This window comes from Rhipicephalus microplus, chromosome 7 (genome assembly GCF_043290135.1).
Source record: "Rhipicephalus microplus isolate Deutch F79 chromosome 7, USDA_Rmic, whole genome shotgun sequence".
Taxonomy (NCBI): Eukaryota; Metazoa; Arthropoda; class Arachnida; order Ixodida; family Ixodidae; genus Rhipicephalus; species Rhipicephalus microplus.
Genome location: NC_134706.1, coordinates 137,729,820 through 137,754,723, shown reverse-complemented (window position 1 = coordinate 137,754,723; position 24,904 = coordinate 137,729,820). Strand labels below are relative to the sequence as shown.

Sequence of the window (24,904 nt, the reverse complement as noted above, 5' to 3'; positions counted from 1 at the left end):
TACTGAGCATGAATATGTGCACTCATCAGCATCTGCAAATACTGGTGAAAAGAAAATGAGCACGCGTCGTTTGTGTCAAAGAATCAAGCTCTTTCTTATAGATGACAAAATACAGGCTCACACATTCCCGAATTCTGCCCTAGCTATTCGGCCTCTCTACAATTACTCTAATTGTCTGGTTTGACTAGTTTTTCATTTTTGGACATTTCGTTAATTAACTACCACGCTGTTCCTCGGAGCCACGTGGTCAGAAAAATCACAGTGGATGAAGCTTTCGTTGACGGTACTCATTGTGCATTGTTATGTGCAGCTCGTCAATGCATCATAATAAAGGCACCTGGGGATGTTCCTCGTCCAAAAGCAAGTTCTATCGGGGGTCGTTGCTCTTTGAGGGTGCAAGGTTCCTTATTTTCCTTGTAGGTGTTACGACACCAGTGCCCGCTTGCGCTGCCGTGAGGTTTCAAGAAATTCAGTGGGAATTCTGCGGACAGCCTTTTCATACACGAAGTTGTCGGCCTGGCTGGACACCTTCTCACAGAATCATGGTATGTCTGCTTCTTGAAGGAGTCATTAGTAGTTACAGGATTTCTTGACAGCAAGCAGCCACCTTTTTCGAGGTCATCTACCTTTCACCAGCCCGGCTCTCTTAGGCCTCTTTCTCCTCAGTTTCAGTTTCAGTTTATTATTCATTTCAAAAAAGTAGTACAGTAATATTATTATACAGACGAGGGTCCCAAAGTTAAAAACTGTAACGGGACCCTCGATGCATCATAACAATCAATAAATCAGATCAAGTTAACAAGCAACGAGTGAATGGAAATCAATTATACAATATAGAGTGATGAGTAATTATTATAGGCTAAGTGACACATCAGGCAACAAAAAGCAAGGCAAATAAGGAAAGAAAAAAACATCTCGTTCAGTGGCAGACATTGTCAATCCAAATGCAATGATCTAAATGGCATAACCAAAAACGCAAAGCCTCCACAAAGCCCATATACAGGCAGCTAATAATTTAACAGAAAACTTTTAAGCGACTTTTTGAATGATGACAATGTGGGCATCGTTTCAACAGAAAGAGGTATGTTATTCCAAAAAGTAATGGCCGCAAAGGCAGAGGTCATTTTTCATAATTTGTGCGCGACGCGGATAGTAAAATGTTAAGGTTCATTGCAAATCTGGTTACATTGTTGTTTTGCAAGAAAACTGAATCAATGAACTCAAACGGTAGCAGTGCATTGCGCAATCGAAACAGAAGAACGGCTATGCTATAAAAAATAACTTACGAACAGGTAGGATTTTGTTGTCTTGGAGTAGATGGCCTGCACTGGAGTATCGTGAGCTATTAGTGATAATGCGGATCGCCTGATTTTGTATGTTCTTAATGGGTGATAGATGACAGTCATACGTGTTTCCTCAAGCAGCGATACCATACATGATATGGGAATGAATGAAGGCGAAATACAGAGACATAAGTACGTTTATATGAAAAACTTCACGAGCTTTTATTATAGCCCGAATTCCGAATGCAGTTTTCTTTCTGAGGTGATCAGTGTGGAGATTAAACTTTAAATGGCAGTCAAGATGTACACCAAGAAAAATTACAGTATCTCAGGTGGGTATAGAGTGAGGACCTAGGGTTAAGGGTTGATGAAAAGGCAACGGCCTTTGAGCGGATCTAAATATCATAAACTTGGTTTTGGCTGGGTTAATAATAAGTTGGTTCTCGTAGCACCATTTAGTAATATCTAGAAGTGTGTTATTCAAGTGTAAAGTAAAAGCAGTTAGAGAGTCCTCAGCTGCAGTTATAGTCGTGTCTTCTGCGTATAACATTCAGTGAGTTGATTTAATTGCATCGACAAGATCAATAATATAAATAATAAATAATAAACGGCCCAAAATAGACCCCTGGGGCACGCCTTGATTGATTAGCTTAGTTTCAGAAGAAGCGCCTGATACGTACACCGAGCATTCTCTATTGTGCAGATAATTTTTCAGGAAGGTTAATGGAGCTCCAGTTACCCCATAGGTCTCCAATTTGTTAAACAGGGTGGCATGATTAATGGTGTCAAAGGCCTTGGTGAAATCTAGGAAGACAGATCCAACAAATTTACCAGAGTCAATCGATTTTTTTAAGTAATCTATTAATGAAACTAGTGCTAAGCCTGTCGAACTGCCTGAACGAAAGCCAAATTGACACGGATGAAGTATATTAAATTTGCTTAGGTAATTACTTAAACAATCAACGAACAGTTTTTCAATAACTTTGCTGAGGGAAGAAAGAATAGATATGGGCCGATAATTAGAAACTGTTCTTTTGTCACCCTTCTTGAATACCGGAACTATTATAGATTTCTTTAAAAGTTTAGGAAATACGCCTTGCTGAAACATTAGATTAATGATATCACTAAGTATCCCAGAAATATTACGCGCAACCAGTTTTAAGTGACACGCAGAAATATTGTCAAGACCTGCGCATTTGTTTTTTAGATCCAAGAGAACTGAGCATACTTCGTCAGCGGTTACGGGCAAAAGAAAAAATGAAGAAGCGACCCGAGAAACGAAACATTTTGGTATGACCGATTGTGTAGTAGGAATGCTAGAAAAAAAAAATCGCTGAAAGCATTTGCAGTAGAAGTTGGCTGTTGCAAAGAAATATTATTATATATTATTTCAGATATAAGTGAGTTTCCAGATGATTCGTTTAAAAAGTTGTTCAAAAGGTTCCATTGTTTTTTAGGGTCCCCCTGATGTTTGGTCAACTCATTTTTATAATAACGCTTTTTTGCTTCTCGGAGTAAAATTTTCAAATTGTTGCAATATTTCCTGTATCTGCGGGCAAGCGAAGTATTAAAAGGCTGTCTTTTTGTTTTTCGTAAAGGTTATCTTTTTTACGAACACTTGTCAATAAGCCGTTTGTCACCCATGGATTGTGGGGAAATTTATACCGTTTTTTGCGTTTAACAGTTGTTGTACTACATGTTACGGCCTTTAAAAATAAAGCGCAGAATTTCTGTAGCATAGCCTCTACGTCGGAGCAGGAATTATCAAAAATATCGTACTTAACAAGTGACCAGTCAGTTGTAGCTATAGCATCGATAATGTTGTCATGATCCAGCACAGATGTGTAAAAACAGCCATCGACACTGGAGCGCCTAGCAATAAATGTTATGTAAACGGGGAAGTGATCTGTAATGTATGTGTCAACCATGCCAGCCTCGAGGGCGGGAGAAAAATTGCATAAGACATGATCTAAAAGAGATTGGGAACCCTGGTGGCCACATTTTGTTGGAGCAGTGATAAGTGATTCGTAGCCGAAGCCACTGAAGCAGTTCGTGTAAGCCGAGTAGACACTGAATTCCATATCTCGCTCACTTTCTAGCAGTGGAGTCGTCGAGACATGAACATCAATGTGTGATGCACTGGCGTCTTTTTCGTCCTTTCCCCCTTTTGAAGATTATGCTGTGTGACACAGCGTGCACTCTTTTTGTGCAGGGCGTTGTGAAGGCTGGATACAATTACAGTGGCATTGGCGGGAGCTGCTTACACTGGTTTCATGGCCTCAGTACAGAGGCTAGAAAGCTATTGTCGTGAAAGCGCGCTTTCTCAAACGGCGGCGCAGAAACCGGATTTTATGCAGCATGTGGCAGTGCGCTAAATACTTAGAATACTTAGAAAAGAGCAGAATACTTAGAATAGAGGAGAGGGCCAAACAAATAAGAACTATTGGTTAAAAAGAAGGTGAGGAAATAGAGACCGACATGTGCAGAATTGGCATGATTAAGAAGTCCGCACTAGAGATCTATCGAACTTTTAAGCAGGGAATTGCCAAGGAAAGGATCTATAATACTCGGGGTAGTTCTCTTACTGTTTGAGGCCAGGGCGGGAATATTGCGAACCAAGACTTATCAGGCCAAATACGAAGGGGTAGACACGGTATGCAGTGCGTCCAGAGAAGAGGAGGAAACCACCGAACACTTGATATTGTTCTGGAAAGGGCTTCGCCTTATAGTTCAGGATGATGGCGCAGAGTTTTTCAAAGCACTGGGGTTTAGGGACAGGAGGGCAAAATAAACTTTAAGCGCTTAGAAATAACCAGAACAAGGTTATCTAATTGGTGGCTAAAATCAAGGCATGAGCGAAAACTGAATCCTTCCCTGCAAAGTACCAGTCCTCAACTTCACCATTTAAAGGGGGAAAAATAGATCTTAGTCCGCGAAGTATTACGACTAGGTGGCGTTAGCCGTCACCCGATCTAGAGGGTACAGCCATATTGTCACAAAGACACAGGTATGCAGGTACAAAATAGGGCGTTTACTTTCGTAACCCAAGGGCCAGAAACGCGAGCACCAGAGCACGCGCACACGGAACTACTTCGTTGTCCCCCTCAGAGGCTGGCTATTATAGTTGCCAGCCTACCTTGCGTCAATTCCTCCCTTTCAAGAGCGACCGTCCTGGTCGGCTGACTGAGATTCTAGAGGTGGCCATGAAAAAAAATCATCACGTCAACGAAAAAAAAAAAAGCCCACGCTGTTGTGGATAATATGGGAAAAGTTCGAAGTGTTCATAACTCGCGGGCGTGGTACGGTTTCATCCGTACTACATGAACTACTTCTGGACATGGACGTCTTCGGTTTAAACTGGTGTCGGAGCTTTGGGGAACTACCTCGTAATTCACGTCATTGAGGCAGCGCACAACTTCGTAAGGGCCAAAGTAGCGTCGCAATAGCTTCTCCGAAAGGCCACGATGTCGAACTGGTGTCCACACCCATGCATAGTCACCTGGTCGATAGTGGACGTTCCTTCGGCCTTGGTTGTAACGGTGAGCGTCGATATTTTGCTGCGTGCGAATGCGGTTCCGTGCAAGCTGGCGGGCTCCCTTGACTTTCTCGACGAAGTCGTCAACGCTGTCATTTTCGCTGGTGTCCTGGAATACGGGGAGCATAGCGTCTAGCGGTGTTGTGACGCGACGGCCATAAACAAGCTCGAATGGTGTTAGGTCTGTGGTCCCTTTCACAGCGGTGTTATTTAGCAAACGTGGCGTACGGCAAAATTTCATCCCACGTTTTGTACTCTACATCCACATACATAGATAGCATGCCGGCCAGTGTTTTGTTTAACCTCTCCGTCAAGCCGTTCGTTTGGGGATGATAAGCTGTTGTTTTCCGGTGGTTGGTGTGCGTCAGCTTGGTACTTGTTGCAATAACTCTGCCGTAAACTCTGCTCTGCGATCGGTTATGAGAACAGCAGGTGCACCATGACGCAAAACAATGTCCTGGACAAAGAATCTGGCGACTTCAACTGCAGTTCCCTTAGGCAGAGCTTTGGTTTCTACATAGCGAGTCAGATAGTCGGTTGCGACGATTTTCCACTTATTTTCTGAGGATGACGTAGGGAAGGGACCAAGAAGAACCATTCCCTTTTGCGCAAATGGTGCTCGAGGTGGATCTAAAGGTTGGAGAAAACCGGCGGGCTTTGCGGGTCGAACTTTACGCCTCTGACAGTCACGGCAGGTGCGGACATAGCGCTGAACAGACGAATACAGCTGTGGCCAGAAGCACTTCTGCAGGTTGCGCGCTAATGTCCTAGCAAAGCCTAAGTGACCGACCAAAGGATCGTCCCGTGCTCCTATTTCCCCGACGTCATCTGACACTCAACAAGATTTACCGTTTCTTGGCATCGTCGATGTGGTGCGGATGGCTGAGCTTCAACGTGAGGACACGCCTGCAAAACTTCCTCACGCAGTGTCGCTGGAACGGCGAGGAGGAAAATTTTCCTGGCTGCTCTCAAGATTTCTTTTGTAGAGAACATTGTTGCGCAGGCAATACGTTGTTAAACCACGCGAGAGCCGGCGTGGGACGATAACGTTTTCTACTTGAAGATGCTGGATAACAGGAAGTAGCTCAGTGTCCTCACGTTGAAGCTCAGCCATCCGCACCACATCGAGGATTCCAAGAAACGGTAAATCTTGTTCAGTGTCAGATGACGTCGGGGAAATAGGAGCACAAGACAGGCAGTCAGCATCTGTATGCTTATGTCCTGATCGGTAGACTACCGTTATGTCGTACTCTTGAAGGCGGAGGCTCCAGCGGGCGAGGCGGCCTGATGGATCCCGTAGATTGGCAAGCCAACAGAGCGAATGGTGGTCACTGACCGCCTTAAATGGCCAGCTGTATAGGCAGGGTCGAAACTTGCTAATGGCCCTAACGACTGCTAGGTTCTTTTTCTCGGTGGTAGAGTAATTAGCCTCTGCTTTTGTGAGACTGCAGCTCGCGTAAGCGATCACACGCTCTGCGCCGTTCAGCCATCAAACTAGAATGGCTCTGATTCCTACGTTGCTAGCGTCTGTGTGGATCTCGGTGTCGGCAGTGTCGTCGAAATATTCCAGGACTGGAGCTGTCTGCAGTCGATTGCGTAGCTCTACGAAGGCTTGTTGTTGTTCTTCCGTCAATACGAAAGGCACATCTAGCCGTGTCAGTCTTGTAAGAGGTTCCACAATTTTCGAAAATCCTTCGACAAAACGGCGGTAGTACGCACAGAGTCCGAGGAATCGCTGAACAGCCTTTTTGTCTCCAGGACGAGGGAAATCGGCAACGGCAGCAAACTTCTCCGGATCTGGTCGAACAGCCCCCGGGCTCACCACATGGCCGAGAAACTTGAGTTCCTGATAGCCGAAGTAGCACTTTTAGGGCTTGATAGTAAGGTTCGCTCTCCTAATTATTGCAGTGAGGACGCTTTTTAGCCTTGAAAGATGCTCGTCAAACGTGCTTGAAAACACAACGACATCATCCAAGTATACAAGACACGTCTGCCACTTTAGTCCAGCTAGTACAGTGTCCATCATACGTTGAAACGTGGCGGGAGCGGAACAGAGGCCGAAAGGCAGCACTTTGAATTCGTAGAGCCCGTCAGGCGTCACGAACGCGGTTTTCTCACGGTCGCCCTCGTCAACTTCAATTTGCCAGTACCCTGGCTTGAGATCTAATGATATAAAGAACTGGGCGTGACGTAGACAGTCTAAGGCGTCATCAATCCGTGGCAGGGGGTAAACGTCGCGTTTTGTGATTTTGTGAAGCCGTCGATAGTCGACGCAGAAGCGTAGCGTGTTATCTTTTTTCTTTACTAAGACAACAGGTGACGCCCACGGACTTGTCGAGGGTTGAATGACGTCGTCATTCAGCATTTATTGAACTTGACGCTTAATCACCTCTCTTACCTTCGGGGACACACGTTATGGATGTTGGCGAAGTGGCCGCGCCGACTCCTCGGTAACAATGCGGTGTTTTGTAACAGTGGTACGCTGAACGTTCGATGCTGTGGAGAAGCAGTCCGAGAATTCCCTCACAAGGTTTAGCAGCCGTTCTTTTCGTGAATCTGGCAAGTATGAATTAACGTGAATGCGGCTTCCCAGGTCAGCACAAGCTTTTTTATGCGGTGATGTTGAATCCAATGTGCCGACATTGGAAAAGTCGGCGATTTCACTGAGGAAAATGACAGTAGAGCCTCTAGTGACATGTTGAAACTCATTGCTGAAGTTGGTCAGCAGAACGTGAGAGCGTTTATTCTCTAACCGAACAAGGCATCGTGCTATGTAGATGTTTCGTGTGAGCAGCAGCGGGATACTTGCCTCTGCAATACCTTCATAGTCGTTGAATTCATCAAAAACGTCGCAGGCTACCAAGGTCAACACGCTACTCTTGGGCGGTAACGTGACGTCTTCGTCAACAATTATCAAAGCGTTGACGTAACTGCCGTGAGGGTTGTGCGCTAAAGCGTGTGCTGTAGAAAACGTCACCTGCGACTTTTGCAAATCAATCATGGCTCCATTATCACGCAGAAAGTCCCGTCCAACAATTAGGTCCCTCGAGCAACTCGGCAGTATTACAAAATCTCCGAGATACGTGGATCCGTGAATACTGACTCGCGCTGTGCACCGTCCCACCGGAGCGAGAAGATGGCCTCATGCCGTACGTATCTGCGACCCAGCCCACTGGGTGGAAACCTTCTTCAGCCTGCAAGCAAGACCCATGCTCATAACGGAAGTGTCTGCTCCAGTGTCAATTAGCGCCATTACTTCTTCGTCGCCCACAGTTACCACTATGTTTGATGTCCCCACTCTTCGTACCACGTTTGACTGCGTCTGTACGTCATTTTGCTGCCATCGCTATCGTCGTAGTGGAGGATCTTCCGTGGAGTAAGCGTCACTGGCCTCACCTCAGGAGGTCACTGAACTCCGTTTTTCCGACTTGCAGGACTGGGTGAACGGCGTCTCGGAGCGCTGCGTGAATAGGCTGGGCTCGGTGACATGTAGCGAGCAGGCGATGACGAGCGAGACTCTTGCGACCGATGTTCGATACTGCGACGATTCGAGATGAAACTGTCTACTTCCAGTGGTTGCTCGCCAGGTCGTGGACGAGGGGCATTAGGCGAAAATCCACGGAGACCCACATGACGGTATGGACATGTTCGGTAGACGTGTCCGGCTTCCCCGCAGTGGAAACAGAGGGGCCTGTGGTCGGGTGTACGCCAGATGTCAATATTTTTCAGTCTTGCTTCGGCGATCAACGGTGAGCTGCGAGGACGGAAGCCAACCTCCATTTGCTGAGCGTGTCGCTCATTGGGGTAAAATACGCTGGTTGAACTGCACGATGGAGGACGCCGTACTGCTTCCGCGTAGCTCATCTCGCCGCAGTTCCTCTGTTGTGGCGCCTCGGACGGTTGCGGAGCGTGAACGGCTTGCCGTGGCTTGGCGCGTACCATCTCCGCAATGGAGGGCTGCTCTGCAGGTGAAGCAGTCACCTGCATCTTTTGTAGCTCTTCCTTAATGAGAGCTCTGATAAGCTCTCGCAACGCGCTGATGTCATTGCTGAGAGTGACAGAAGTGACCTCACTTGGGTTTACACCACGGTTATACTGCCTGGCACGCTGTTGAAGGGCCCTCTCCATGGCAGTGGCTTCCTCATGGAACTCCACAAGTGTCGCAGGCGGGTTTCGAATCAGGCCGGCAAAAATCTCTTCTTTAATACCACGCATTAGGTGGCGAACTTTCTTGGATTCGGACATAGAGGGCTACGCAGGCCTCAAAAACCTATCCATGTCCTCTATGTTAGTCGTCACCCTTTCGTTAGGGCCTTGAACCCATGCCTGTATAACACGCTCCGCTGTATCTTTCCTGTCCTCTCGTGCAAGGGCCTTGAGGAACTGTCGGCAAAACTCATCTCATGACGTAAGCGTTGCTTCATGGTTCTCAAACCACGTTTTCACGGAGTCCTCCAGAAAGCAGTACCCATAGCGTAGCTTATGCTCTGAGGTCCAATCGTTGATGACGGCAACCCGGTCGAAATGCTCGAGCCAGTTGTCGGTGTCTTAAAAAGCAGCTCCATGAAATGTCTTCGGAGTCTTGGGCTGGTTGATAACCAGGTGCGCTGGTGCAGGCGCGGTGACGTTAGGTGGTGTTTGATTCATAGTCCTCTAACGTTCAGGCAGCAAACCGTGCTGTGGCTCGAGTCCCTGGAGACGACGGCTGGAACGTACGTGCACAGGGGTAAGCTCGGCTGAGATACTCGATGGGCTTGCGTCAGGGGTGCTCTCAGGGGACCGTATCATCTACCGTACCCCGCACCTCCACCAGAAAATGTCAGAAAGACACAAGTATGCAGGTACAAAATAGGGCGTTTACTTTCGTAACTCAAGGGCCAGAAACGCGAGCACCAGAGCACGCGCACACAGAACTACTTCGATGTATTATCAGAGGCTGTCTACTATGGTTGCCAGCCTACCTTGCGTCAATATCAATTCATCCATTCATGCAGCGCAGAGTGCCTCTATGCTCCCGCACGCATCGAGGCTTACGCATCGAGGCACGCACCTTACTGGTGCGTTGGCGAGGCTGACGGTGGGGGGCAGCTGGCGTAGCAGCGCAACGCGTCATTGTCTCAGGAGTGATACCGAATACATTTAATTTAATATGAGATTGAAATGCTGAGTGTTATTTCCGATACCGGGAGACTGTGAAAATTATGTTTTTGCAGATTATAGGAAAAGTCTTCTACAGATCCGCATATGCAGGCCATAGCAGACTAACGTATTTTTCGCTGTGCACGTAGTTTTAGCTGCCTTGACATGGCATTTTTCTCACAATGCAGTTCAAGTGATTCAAATAAATGCACAGCATTTCTTTGAATCACTCAAATCGCGAGCAAACGTGCTTTGGTTGTTTCTAACCATTATTTTGTCGCATGCAGTTTTTGTGGCAATATTTTGTCGCAAGTGCTGTAGGTGTCTTCTCCTTAATCTGGTATAAAAGAAGACTAATAAATAAGTACGTGAGTGTATGACAAACTCACGAGCTCAAGTGGCAGGTCATGAAATGTATCACACGGTATTTTTGTATCGTACGTCGCGAAATCCTTTCCCTCAGTCATGTGTGGCACATACCACCTTACCCTATCGGGCCATTGAATGCTGAGTATGTGCGCCAGACGCACATTCAAAGAATGACAACAGATACCTGTTTTTCAGCTAATTTCAATAGATGCAAAGAATAGAAATTGCACAAATATAAATCTGGAGTGACCTATCACAAAGCCCCACCATTAGTAGAAGATTCTGTGCAAAGGATTTGAGTAGTGATGTCAGCGCAATATGCTATGTCTGCTTTGATAACAATGGCATATAGTGTTACACATACACTACTATAACTATACCTTTCAGCGTTGCAAGTACCGCATGCAGTTCATTCGATGAAACTTGCGTATGTGGTTCCGCGTGTGTAGCAATTATGAGATAAGATGGTGCGCTAGCATTCCAACAACAGTGAATGTTGCGTCCTTGTGAGCCTTCAAAGTGGTAAACTGCTCAATTAACTCAAAAGCATATAAATACATTTCGTAACGCTCCACTCAAAGGAAAAATTCTAGCGTCACATGAACTCTATTTCCGCGCTATGTGCGATATCCACCATAATTTTTTCCGCCGTTTTCCTTAGTCGCCTACCGTAAAAACTCACCCCCAATTCCTGCACACACGCACTTGTATGAAGGCGGAAGTTTCATTTATTAATCAAAGGGTGGAATGTTCAACTAGTTAGCACCGGAGGGATTCAGTCTCACCGAATATGAGACTGAATCAAAAGCCTTGCGCAAGTGAAGGCTCACACAGAATAACGGTTTATGCTTAAGTTTCATGGTGCGCATGATAGCCTGTAGAATAAGAAGGTTAGAGGACGTGCTACGATTATCGGCGCAACCATACTGAAATTAGCGAAAGTGATTCGTGGCACTAAGCCTAGATAACAAAAGCTTCGTAAACGGACGGGACAAAACAGAAGAGACTGAAATCAAGTTGGACGAAATCGGCCCCCGGAGACCGCTGATCGAATCGATTATATGCTCTTTAATCTTTTTGCTCTTTTTAACCCCTTCAATTATATGATCTGTGTGCACATAAAATACAATAGGTAACTTTGTGTAGTATAAAACGTGTTACATTTTTCTTCCCCTCTTTTTACACCTTCCCTGTAAGCGTCGGTATTTGATTGATTGGTGGGGTTTAACGTTCCAAAACCACCATATGATTATGAGAGACGCCGTAGTTGAGAGCTCCGGAAACTTCGACTACCTGGGGCTCTTTAACATGCACCCAAATCTGAGCACACGGGCCAACATTTCCGCCTCCATCGAAATGCAGCCGCCGCAGCCGGGATTCGATCCTGCGACCTGCGGGTCAGCAACCGATTACCTTAGCCACTAGACCACCGCGGCGGGGCAAGCGTCGGTACTTATTCACTCAGTTAGAGAAGATGTAAACCCTTGATCCACGTGTGGGAGAGGTCGTTGCAAGACTATGCATAATAAACGTTTGACTTTCATCCATTTATTTTAGGCTTTTCTCTATAATGGTATCGTAATAACTTGAAAGGTTCAACTTGTCCCCCTTTTTGTTGTCGAAAAGTGCAAAAACACCTGCTCCTGTGAAAACGGCTGGCTGGATCCGCCCGGGCCCCCTGGTGGGACAAGTAGCAAAAAAATCATTGCCATGTGGTGGCCTTACCACGACGACAGCATCTTCGAAGTCGGTGAGGCTGTGAGCCAGCCATTCTATTAGGCCACGCTTGTTGGCGAAGGCTCGCATCACAGTTACAGCACGCGCTGCTTTGGATAAAGAGGGGCCGTCGTCCACTTCGACCTCGCTCTCGTCCTCACTTCCGCTTAAATAAGGACTAGGTGCTATGGGGGCGACAATGTCACAGTCCGGAGATTCGACAACGTCTACATCTCGGAAAGTTCCGAAGTTCAGCTTTTCAACTCCCTCTACTTGCCGTTCGAGCACCTCAACAAGGAGGCCCTCACAGTCTCCGGTGTCCTCACCATCTGTGTCGTTGTCGTTGCTTCTTCTAACATCTTATATTGTGCTTGCGCGAAGCAGTTTCATATCGTTGCAGGCTGTACCTGCATCCATGAGTGCGCAAGGAGGTGTACAATGCCCAGGAGGTCTGTACAGTAAGTTTTGTCGCTCTTCATGGCGAGCAACATTCTCTGCATCACATTTTTGCCGCAAGTCTGCTTGACAGAGCGACTGAACCCTGATCGAAGGGCCGGGACAGAGCTGTCGTGTTGGGCGGCAGAAACAACAGCTCATAGCCGACAGGTTACCCACATTGACATGCGCCGACGCATTGTCCAGTACTATAAGTATGCTCCTTTTCTTGGCATCAAAATGGAGGTCCAGCTGACGCACGTACTCGTCGAACAGCTGGGCTGTCATCCAGGCTTTTTTGTTGTACTTGAAAACAATTCCGGATGGCAACGGAGCACCTTCGAAGCACCACGGGTTTCCTTACTTGCCAATGACCATCAGTGGTAGCATCTCACTACCTGTCATACTTACGCCAAAATTGATCGATACGCGACTTTCGGCATGTTTCCCGCTGGTGCACTTCTCGTTCTTTAATGACAATGTCCTGTTTGGAAGCAGGCAATAGAAATGTGCCAACTCATCAATATTAAAAATGTCCGTGGCATCATAGGTTGTCAAGGCTTTCTGCAAAACGGTGTCCAGCCATTCAACAGTGCTTTCTTTGTCTGTTGCAGCAGCTTCACCACAAACAGCCTTCCACATGGTGCGTAACGGGCTTTAAACGGTGACAACCAGCCATTCCTGCAGGTAAAATTGGGGCAGTTCAGTTGATCTGCAAAATTTTCAGCTTTTTCGGTTAAGAGGGGTCCGCTAACCACAGGTTCATGCTCCACGCCTTTTTCAGCTAATGAAGCAGGACCTTTTCCATTTCAGGATAAGCAGAGCCTTTCATGCAGCATCTCTTCAAATTGTTGCTTATGCCGCTTGTCAACGTTTCGCGAGCGCTCAGAATTACGCACGCAATCGTCAGTGGCAAGTTTTTTTTGTGGGCTGCCACAGATTTCTTGGTCCATTTTTAATGGTGCGAATGATCTGAAGTTTTTCTTTTGCACTCAAGACGTGGTACTTCGGCGTAATAAGAAATAGTAGTGTGGGAATTCAATCGCTCACCTCGCGCACAACAGAAGAATAAAAAAAACACGACACGTTGCACAGGAAGAACGTAGGTAACGCAACATCACCACACCGCCACCACGATCCACACTGCGGAAAAGCGAGGACTAAAGACCGAATAAACAAAGTGCTCACCCTGGCTTAGCGCTGTTAAGCCGTTTAGAATGCGTACTTGGCTTGGATTGGAAAGCGACAGCGAATTCGCATTCCCTACCGGTATCAGCGATCGAGAGTTCCTGGGTAATTAAAATCTGATATCGAAGGCACTATACGATCGGCAACAGCCGTACCTGCAGAAAATGCGTCAAAGTGGCCATGTTTTGACGTCCCTATCGCTGGCTTTTGTAGTCCGATCGTCACAGCTGATGTATCGAATGTTCGTGCGCACGAAAGTTTGCCGATTTTCGGCCTGTGCATGCATAATAAAAATAGTACGTACTGACTGTATAGAACACAAAAAGCGGCTACGGCTTAAGCGGTCAGCCAATGCATGAAGTTCAATGAAGCTTGCGCGGGGGATTCCTCGCGCCTACGTATGAACCACAGTTACAAATTAAGTCATCATCATCATCATCATCAGCCTGACTACGTCCACTGCAGGACAAAGGCCTCTCCCATGTTCCGCCAGTTAACCCGGTCCTGTGCTTGCTGCTGCCAATTTATACCCGCAAACTTCTTAATCTCATCTGCCCACCTAACCTTCTTTCTCCCCCTAACCCGCTTCCCTTCTCTGGGAATCCAGTCAGTTACCCTTAATGACCAGCGGTTATCCTGTCTACGCGCTACATGCCCTGCCCATGTCCATTTCTTCATCTTGATTTCAGCTATGATATTCTTAACCCCCGTTTGTTCCCTAATACACTCTGCTCTCTTCTTGTCTCTTAAGGTTACACCTACCATTTTTCTTTCCATTGCTCGCTGCGTCGTCCTCAATTTAAGCTGAACCCTGTTTGTAAGTCTCCAGGTTTCTGCTCCGCAGCTAAGTACCGGCAAGATACAGCTGTTATATACCTTCCTCTTGAGGGATAGTGGCAATCTACCTGTCATAATTTGAGAGTGCTTGCCGAATGTGCTCCACCCCATTCTTATTCTTCTAGTTACTTCAATCTCGTGGTTCGGCTCTGCGGTTATTACCTGCCCTAAGTAGACATAGTCTTTTACAACTTCAAGTGCGCTATTACCTATCTCGAAGCGCTGCTCCTTGCCGAGGTTGTTGTACATTACTTTCGTTTTCTGCAGATTAATTTTAAGACCCACCTTTCTGCTCTCCTTGTCTAACTCCGTAATCATGAGTTGCAATTCGTCCCCCGAGTTACTCAGCAATGCAATGTCATCGGCGAAGCGCAGGTTACTAAGGTATTCTCCATTGACTCTTATCCCTAACTGCTCCCATTCTAGGCTTCTGAAAACCTCGTGTAAGCACGCGGTAAATAACATTGGGGAAATTGTGTCCCCCTGCCTTACACCCTTCTTGATTGATATTCTGTTGCTTTCTTTATGAAGCACTATGGTAGCAGTTGATCCCCTGTAGATTTCTTCCAGAATGTTTATATATACTTCATCTACGCCCTGATTCCGCAGTGTTTGCATGACGGCTGATATTTCTACTGAATCAAACGCCTTCTCGTAATCTATGAAGGCTATGTATAGTGGTTGGTTATACTCTGAGCATTTCTCTATTATCTGATTGATAGTATGAATGTGGTCAATTGTTGAGTAGCCGGTTCGAAATCCTGCTTGTTCCTTTGGTTGATTGAATTCTAATGTTTTCTTTGCAAATTAAGTGAGTACGCATAAAAGAAGCCCAAATATCCACTGGGCCAGCCAGAGGGCTGACCCAGTCTGTACATTTGAGCCATAATGACTGGGCTAGGCAGAGGGCCTCCTCACTTTGACGTTTCTGCAGCCAGAGCTTTGTGTCTGGCAACCTTGCTCTTCAATATACAGTGTAGACCGCTAATAACTTAGTCACAAGGTTTTTAAAAATCCACGCTATAAGCGGTACCGTGTTATAACCAAAAACCTGCTTCTTCGGCTTTTGCCGATGCCAACACGTCCACCCAAAATTCACAAGCAATTTATTATACTTCTCACTCACAGATATATTCAATACAATTACAACATGGCAACAAGTTCCCAAGTCTGGCGTCAACAGAAAAATGCCGTTATTTTTGTCTGGCGACGCTTGAGAACAGCGCTTCGCACAATTAAGTCGTCGACAAAGCTCAAGCACTAAAGCAATTTGTCACTCAAAGTGTCCTTCGCATGGTATCCTTCACTTTTGTGAGGTATTCCAACCTGTCTTTGCATGGGAAATTGGGTTCTGGCGTTGGATCATCGTCGTCCTCAGCGTCCGACTTGTCATCGGTTACAACTTCCGCACTACCGCTGTGACGATTGCGTCATCTGAGCTCACTTCCTTGCAGGCAGGTAGCTCGACTCCCCGGCAGCAACAAATTCTTGGAAAGTTTTGGTGGTGGTTACGAACGTGCTGTCAACAAGGCCAGACCACACAATGTCTCGGTTGACAGTCTTATGGACGACATTGTTGCTCTGCTCATCATCTTCCAGGGCCTCTTCATTGCGCATCAAACCTACATTCTTGACACTTGTTTATTGGCACGTACCTTTCCTCAAGTTTTGTTATCACCTCGTTACACTACGTTTAGCGCAAACCGCGCCTGCGATGTTTGAGAAGCTTCGAGGCTGTAGTAGATTGTTTTTTAAGGTTACGCTCACTACGTGAACATTACAGATTATTCTAGAATTTACGTCGTGGCTAGCAATAACCCTGGAATACCCGATGGCAAGGGTTTAAATGCCGACACGCTTCACCGCTTGTGAGTTGATCGACGGCCGAGGCTGAAATTTCGCTGTCGTGTTGGCAGGTAAAAGTTTTACTTTGACTGCAGTCAACTTCGGCTTGACATTGTGGGCTGTGGGGCTGTGTAGTTTTTGGGGATAAGTACGACCTTTGCTTTCCTGCTACCGTATCACCGTTGAACTTGCAGAGCCTGCTTGTGAACAAAGCCTGCGGCATCAGCGCCTTCTTATTGGCTTTGTAAGTTACTGGTGGGCACTCTCACTTTTTGAAGCAACGTGGAATTGCTGATTTACCGATGATAAACAGGCGGCGCTTGTCGCTTCTATCCCAACTCGCACAAAACAATACAGTGATGTGCTCTTTTGAGGTCTTGTAGCCAGAGCAGGCTTCGCCTTTCAGTGCAAGTGTGCGGTTGGGCAAAAGGTTATAAAATAAACCTCCTTCATCGAAATTGTATATGTCCCTGTCTGCATAGGTAGACTGCGCATTCCTTAAGTTTAAGCGAAGCCAGGCTTCGGTATACTCCTCCTCGACATCGCCACCAACTAGCCCAAATTGCCATTCTTCTTCGACATCGCCACTTTCTCCGCACACCACATTGCCGCTGATGCCACGGCGATCCTTCAAATGCTAGATCCACCTGTTAACTAGGCTGAAGTCGCCGGGGCCTGAAAGAGCTCCGAGATACTTGGCCTTTTCTTAGAGCATGGGGCCATTTATTATTATTACTTCTCGGAACCATCTGAGTAGTGCTGCATCCATGTCTTCCTATTTCGACGTACATATTCGCTTCCGTGAAAGGTGAGACGAATCTTGCCGCAGTTGCGGCCGCAGTTTGTCCTCATTCTTGTACATGGTCAACACTGTCGTGTCAAAAACACCACATTTTGCCACCAGTGAAGCTTTCTTCAGCCCACTCTTGATGTCCTTTATAACGCATTCTCTGGTCTCTAGCAATAAGGCACGGAACTTTTTGACTCCACTTGAAGACGCTGCTAATGCTATGGCGACTGGAGCTCAACAATCCACTAGCTTCGGGCTGTCACGCGGCCACTATGACCCGGGGAACAGAAAAGCGCAGAGGACAAACGCAACAAGGCAAAAGACCGAGACTGAAAAAAAATTACGCTGGCGCCACCGCCGCTTCTGTTTCGCACTCCGAAAACAGGCCCCCTCTTTGTTTCAAGGTCTCGCTCCCTCCCTACTGCACCTACTGTACACTCTGTTCTCCTCCGCTATGTTTGCCTTTTCGCGCCTGGCCTCCACGCGTACATTCCCATCTGCTCCCACTCCGGATGTGTCAGCGCGGCGGGAAAGTGTGCTCTGTTTGCCGATTTTATGGTCGTGCATAATAAGTCTGCATTAAAACTGGATTTCTCCTCCGCGTGCCTACACAACAACCTGTCCGCCTATACAGTGATTTCTATGGGCGGCATAACGACAATCGAAAAAAACCCACGTAATGACGGGTCTCCTGCTAAAAGCGGTTGAGAAAGAACTCGCCGCAATTCCAAACTCTTCAGCAATGAATGCCTTCTTCTTGCTGGCTTCAACATCTGCGATATTGTGAGCCTTGTCTTCAAGCGACAAGCAATTGCACTTTTTTGCTGGCTGCGACATGACTGTTTGTGTTACCACAGCTTCGAGAAATAATGCACGCAAGTTGTGAAAATGTGACCCTAGCCCTAGAGATGCACCCCCGAACGTTTGCCGCACCTTGCGGGGATTTGTCTCGCAATTCCAATTTTGTACGTTCATTATTAGTAATTTTCGGCACTAAAACATTATCATAGGCTTAGTAAAAACAATTTGATATACTATAAAGTCGTACTATGTGTGTTGCTTGTACGCAGACAAAATTCAGAACGTTTTCTCTGAGCCTACATGAATGTGACAGCGCGTTGCGTCGCCATCAGTATCGTAGCATGGCGGATTTGTTTTGTTTACGTTGCGTGACAAAGCTCCGCCACCCCGGTATGCATGCTCCGAGCAGCTTCTCATGTGCTTTATTTTTATAATAGTAATGTCGATAGCTTGGGAAGGCACTAAAAGCCTTTTTCAAAATTTTGAAAAGCTGTAAGTTGAATTACTTTTGCTCCTGGTTGTTCTGTAAAAAACTTTGTTAGCGTGAAAACGTAGCTTTAACTTGAACATTTGCTTGTGGTTCTTCTAGAAAAAAAACTTTTTTAACGTGGAAATCGAGCTGTTTAGTCATTTGTATTGAAGGGAATTTGAAGGCATTGAACCATAAGGGAAATCGACGGGCAATGAAAAAATTCCGTTGTGGCGAAAATTTTGTTAAAGCGAGCGGACATTGTTGGGGTGCCACGATTTGACTGTGTGTGCTTGGGTGTGACAAGACTGCCATTGGAGAGGCAAAGGAAGGCCGTGCTTGGCAAATCATTGGAAACAACACCCCTTCTCATGGTTGGCTCTGTATTGGAACGCCACGCAATAGCAAAGCATGTTTAAAACCCCGCAAAATGTCCCCAGAGAAATGCAAAATGGCAATATGAAAAACATGTTGCGTCATTTTTGTTGGAACAACGAATAAAAAAAGTCAAACATTGTGTTTTGAGAGTTCGATTGCCAGTGCTTATAAGACACCTATTGCGACAAGCTAACAACATAAGATGTATTTTTTGCTTTTCTAAGTTTGCCCAGATGGCACTAATTATGTCTTTTCAGTGAGTGGAGACTGTTTTGTTAACCCATTAGGGACCACGAAAAATCTACGCGGTCATTCTTCTTTATTTTAGGTGCACGATGTCAAGGCATCAAGATAAAAAAATTCCTGATGTTTTATAAAAATCGTTTTATTGCGTCAAAAGTTACAGTGGTCTACTTTTTATAGTACACTGGGCCCTTTCGATAGCAAAACGAAAATTCGCTCCATGGTGCTGCGTCGACGCATGAACCTTATTGAAGCATCCGTGTTTCAAGCAAAGTGTTATATCGCACTTCACACATGCCCACATTGACCTCATGAGGCAAGACTGGCAGCGCAGTTGTTTTTCTAACTTTGTGGAAAGTGGCCCTCTTTGTCAAGTACGATATCACGCACAACCAAGCTGGCCGTCGGCGGATACTTTGATTTTTTGTGCCTAGACGCAGATAGTATCTTGTGACAGTGCGTAGAAACGCAAAAAGGTCCATAGGCTCATCTGAAACTACTTGGTGAATTTTCTAAGCATTCACCAGGGCTATGTTGAGCATTTGTGTGAACAAAGGCCATCACCACTTCTTGCCGCGAATTTGAAATTCTGTAGTTGTTTACGGCTTGATCTAAGAGGTCAACCCTTCCCATACTACAGTTGTAGGTGCTGAATAGTCTTGGTTCTTGAACGTTCATCTTCTCGTGGGCTAAAGAAGACCATCGCTTTACATAGAACTTGGGTTTAATGCTGTCGTAGTTGGTTGCCATTGTCACAACGCTACTGTCCTTTTACTTTACAAGGAGAACTTCACCGGCAGGGTCGAAACAATGGCGAAATTGCCCCCGTTGTTTTTTTGCCATTTCCTTCTTGCTTGGCAGAGGGCACTTCTTGTGGCGATTTTGGCGAAGAGTGCCGGTAGCTCTAAATCCCTTCTCGCGAAGAATAAGTAGGAGACTGTGACTAGTAAAAAAATTGTTAAAAAAGACAACATGGTCACTAAGATTGGAAGTTGCTTCAAGCAGTGAGAGGGCAACACGAGAGCCGAGAGGAATGTTATCTGTGCATGCTGATTTTCCGCAGTGCGTATCAAAAGCATAACAATAACCATCCGCGCTGCACATCATCCAGTTCTTATAACCAAAACGAATCGGCTTGCCTCGCGTGAATTGCTTGCAAGAATGGTGTTCAAAATATTTGACCATAGATCATCCACTGAACAATTTCGATGAAATATTTCATGTTGCTGAAATCTCTCATTCAAAAGTTTCAGGAACGGACAAATTTTGAACATACGGTCAATTGTTTCTCCAATCAAGTTATTGTCGGCTAGGCGCAAGAACCTTTTCATCTCAATAAACCTATTTCGGGTGATGCACTGGGCTACATACGGCACTCCTACATCTTCTTCGACGCACCAGTAGAGCTTTTGCCTTGGAAGACTATGGTAGTCAGAGAGCATGAGAATGCCAATGAACTTCTTGAGTTCATCCAAGTCGAGAAAAAAGCCGAGCTCATTTCTCTGTTTTGCGTAGTTGCCGGTCTTTAAAATGATGTGAGTGAGAATTTCATCATCAAGAATGGTGCTGAAGATTCGGCTTGGTGAATAACCGGTATAGAGAGCTCTCAACTTGGCCGCGCGCTGTTTCGCATCATCTGTTGAATTTGCCCAGCTATACTCAGGTTTCATCGCCTTCCATTTGATAGCAGGGACTTTCGCCCGCTTCAAGGCTGGCGCACACTCGCCATCTTCTTCCTCATTTCGATGCCAGTGAACTTTCAGCGTACCTGCAAGAAAAATGACCGAGTTTTGCTTCACGAACTTACAGAACTTCGAATATGACATCTAAAAGGCACGTTTCCCCCAAGAGGTGAAGTATTGACAGCGGTTAACGCACGTAAAATAACTTTAGTTGAGCAACGTAAACAGACGATCTGAACATCTGAAGCAAGTGTAAACGCCTACATTCTGGAGGCCCCACCACACATTCGCTGACAAGCATACGCGTTGATACGCAAGATAAATTGCAGACGGTCTCCACTTCCAGCGAATCATAACCCTCCACCTATGTCTACCTTCACCCCAATCTCCGTGTTTCTACTCTACTTCGTATTGGAGCACCGCTGCGGTCCTAAAACTACTGCTATGTCTATTTGGTGTTTACCAAAGCCGAATTTTGAGAAAGCGGAGTGTATCAAGAAAGCCATGCGAAAGCCAGGTAAAAACGCCTTGACTGAATTCCGAACGCGCGCTCCGCCCGCGGTCGAGAGAGAGGAGGGAGAGAAAGTGGAGAGAGGAGGAGAGGGAGAAAGAGAAAGATAGGGAGAGAGAGGAGGGAGGAAGGTAAAGGAGAGGCCTGCTGCCAGCGCGTACGAGACGAGCCGAGCACGTGCAGTGGGGGTGTGGTCAACGCCAGCGCCGACACAGAAAGACGACATCGTGCGACTGAGAAATGTTCCGCGAAAAGAAAACAATTTTCATCACCAGAAACGTATCTTTGTGGAGCAGAACCCATACAGTCGTCGTCACCTTCTTCTTCGTTTGTTTCTTCCGATGGTTCTGGAGAGATTATGACGACATTCACGTTGTCATCAGTGTTCTGTGCAATATCTGCCGCAGCCTCGAGAGCCTCACTGAGACGACAGAACGGTTTCTTGCCGAAGAAAACATCCGGTTCCGTGATATTTGATGTCTGGAATAGCGAGCGCCATTGTGCACACACGAAGGCCCGGCATACTATATATAATACAGCAACGTTTACCTCGAGGTAACACAAAAAAATAAATAAAACCTATGTAACATTTACAGCAGTGAACGTTTACTCATTCCCTTCCTGAACTTCTAATAAAGAAGCCTTTATGAAGAATGAAATACTATAGCCAGGAGAAAAAATTTACGAAGCGCTTACCTGAGCATTTGGCGAGCAAGAAGTTAGCCGATATTCGACGCTAGACATATCCTCCGCAGAAAAGTGCACACGTGTTCTCTTGGTTTCGGGGTGTTAACTTTCTCCCTAGTGGCTGAATTATGAACTACTGAAAACGAAACATTCATTTGCCGTTTTTTGAAAATCAAAAGAGTAGCTGTACCTTTAAGTGTACAGTGGTCTCTAATGGGTTAAGAAAAGGATCGTTGCAAGTAAATGAATTTGTGTAGTTTATGCTTCCACTACAATGTTTGACATCCCTGAGTAAAGAGGCTGCACATCCATTTGTACCCTCTTTTTATTTTCCTACTTCGGTTAAATGGAAGTCATATTTTCAATAAAAAGTGGTCGCCAAAAGTTTCGGTTTTTGTTCGCCCAATGCACACACTGTCTAATCAGAGACGATTATCTCACAGTTTAAAAAAGGTTGATTACGGTAACATTTGTGGCAGGTGTTCAAGCCACGGACAAAACACGTTCGCCTTGTGTTGCATAAGGTCTGTATTGTCAAACATGCCGTGCCTTCCGCCCAGGGGATGAGCTCCCATTCTTTCTTTTTTTTCATTCCGCAATACTTGGTCTCTCAGGCAGGTGCATGGATCAGCTCAATGTTTTTCAACGTGTCTTTTATGGTGTGACGAGTTCGAATGCTGCCTGTATTGCACTGCTGCTTTCTGCTTATTGATTGTGAAAAAATGACCGATGCTTCACGACTCCACTGATTCCATCACACGAGTTTTGTCCCTGTTCTGTGGCAGAGAAGAGCCACTTTGTCTATGTAGCCCTCACGTGACAGCTCGTAAAATTTACATTGGCCTTATTTACACCAGCCTGTCTAGCCGACGGTGGTGCAGTTGCCACTCCAACCAAGTTGGTTGCTCGACCTTTTTCTTCAGCTTGCTCAGACGTTTCGAGCACTTTAGCGACATCTGCAGGTCTGAGCCACTGCTTGCCCTTCTGCAGTAAAACATACTCTAGACCTTCTGGGCTCAAACTCGTCCTCATCCGGTGCAGTGACCATTGACTCAGCAACTTCTTCCTTCGTATTCGCACTACAAGACTGGACGTAATATGTGAAATACGTTCTCGCCCGAGAAGTAAACTGAGCCCATGTTTTTCTCCTTTTTGTCACTTTTGGAAACCTTTTTTCAGCTGGAGTGAGTTTAGGCTCATTAATTACCGCACGTTTCACAATCTCGTGATCCGTGCATTCCGCTTCACTCAAACTACACAGTAGATATTGAACCCACTCAGAGAGCACCGGCAGTATCAAGTGCGCTCTGTTTTCTTCCGACACTTGGAAGGATTAAAACAATTTCTCTACCTCATTAAACCGCATCGGAATATGAGTCGCACGGGTGTCTGTATATCTTTAACACTTTAGCACATTGCGCAATTCAGTCAATGCCAACATGGCGGCGATCATCTCTTCCCAACATCAAAGGCGGCTTACTCCTTTGCTCCATCTCTACTCTGCGTAAATTGTCACGTTCACAGTCGAGCTGTATTCGTAAGGCCAGCTTGCGAATGCTTAGCGTAAGGGCATGCTTAGCGTAAGGCCAGCTTGCGAATGAAGTTCAAAAGTCTGTGAACAGGTGCACGTCAATTGATTGAGGGAAAATAAGTCGGGACAACAGTTCACACTGCAAAAAATATTTCCCCTTGATTATGTAAAAAGGCGTAGGGAACATGCTGCCAACCACTTCTGTAAAAAGAAAATGTACAGTGGTCTCTAATGGGTTAAGAAAAGAATCGTTCTAAAAAATGTATTTGTGTAGTTAATGCTTCCACTACAATGTTTGACATCACTGAGTAAAGAGGTTGCACATCGATTTGTACCCTCTTTTTATTTACCTACTTCGGTTAAATGGAAGTCATATTTTGGATAAAAAGTGGTCACCAAAAGGTTTGGTTTTTGTCAGCCCAAATGCACACACTGTCTAATCAGAGATGATTATCTCAGAGTTTAAAAAATGTTGAATACAGTAACATTTGTGGCAGGTGTTCTACTCGATTGCTCAATCTCTGCTCTGCGTAAATTGTCACGTTCACAGTCGAGCTGTAAGCGTAAGGCCAGCTTACGAGTGCTTACCGTAAGGGCACGCTTAGCGTAAGGCCAGCTTGCGAATGAAGTTCAAGAGTCTGTGAAAAGGTGCACGTCAAATGATTGAGGAAAAAAGTCAGGACAACAGTTCACACTGCAAAAAATATTTCTCTTGATTATGTAAAAAGGTGTAGGTAACATGCTGCCAGCCACTTCTGTAAAAAGAAATTAGTAGACCATAGATCACCTTGAATACATTATACTTACAGCCCGTTAAACTCTCACGGAGATCTCCGTAATAAAAAAGTAAAGTAATGACTGCTACAGAAGGACAGCTGCATCGTAGGGCCATTTCTCACAGAATATTCGTAATACTAATGCTACATGTCCGTAAATAACAAATGTGTTTGCATTCGATTCAACTTGGGGCATACGTAATAAGCAGATTTATCTTCTGGAAATACAATGTCATTGAAAATTTCTCAGGCCACTATTCCAACTAACCCTGTGGCAGCGTGACCTGAGAACTTTTGACTGCACAAGCTAAAAAAACTTACGAAGCGAACTCAAATGTTTAAAAACCAACAAGAACAAGTTTCCTTTTCACTGAAATAAAATTTTGTTTTCCTATCATAATAACACAAAATACAGTACAGACATTCTACAAACCGTGTAAACAAAAATTGTCCAAAATTTAGTTTATTTTGGCGGCTTTGTATCTCGAATTTAAAATAAGAAGATATATCAAAACTTCCAATTGCTTAAACACCTGTTTTGTTTTCCTATTGTAACAGCATTGTGCAGACTTCTTTTCTGAAAAAGAGGAAAAACGTTTTGTAAGCACTACCACCACCGGTGGCCAGAGAGCAAAAAACAGTGCGAGCACTATTAAATAAATAATTTATATCAAGACTCCCAACAAGCC

At 45.6% G+C, this 24,904-nt stretch overlaps 1 pseudogene; it reads right to left on the bottom strand.

The window, feature by feature from the left end:
- Positions 1 to 423: 423 nt before the first annotated feature.
- On the bottom strand, positions 424 to 22,956 carry LOC142767880 (uncharacterized; annotated as a pseudogene).
- Positions 22,957 to 24,904: the final 1,948 nt, after the last annotated feature.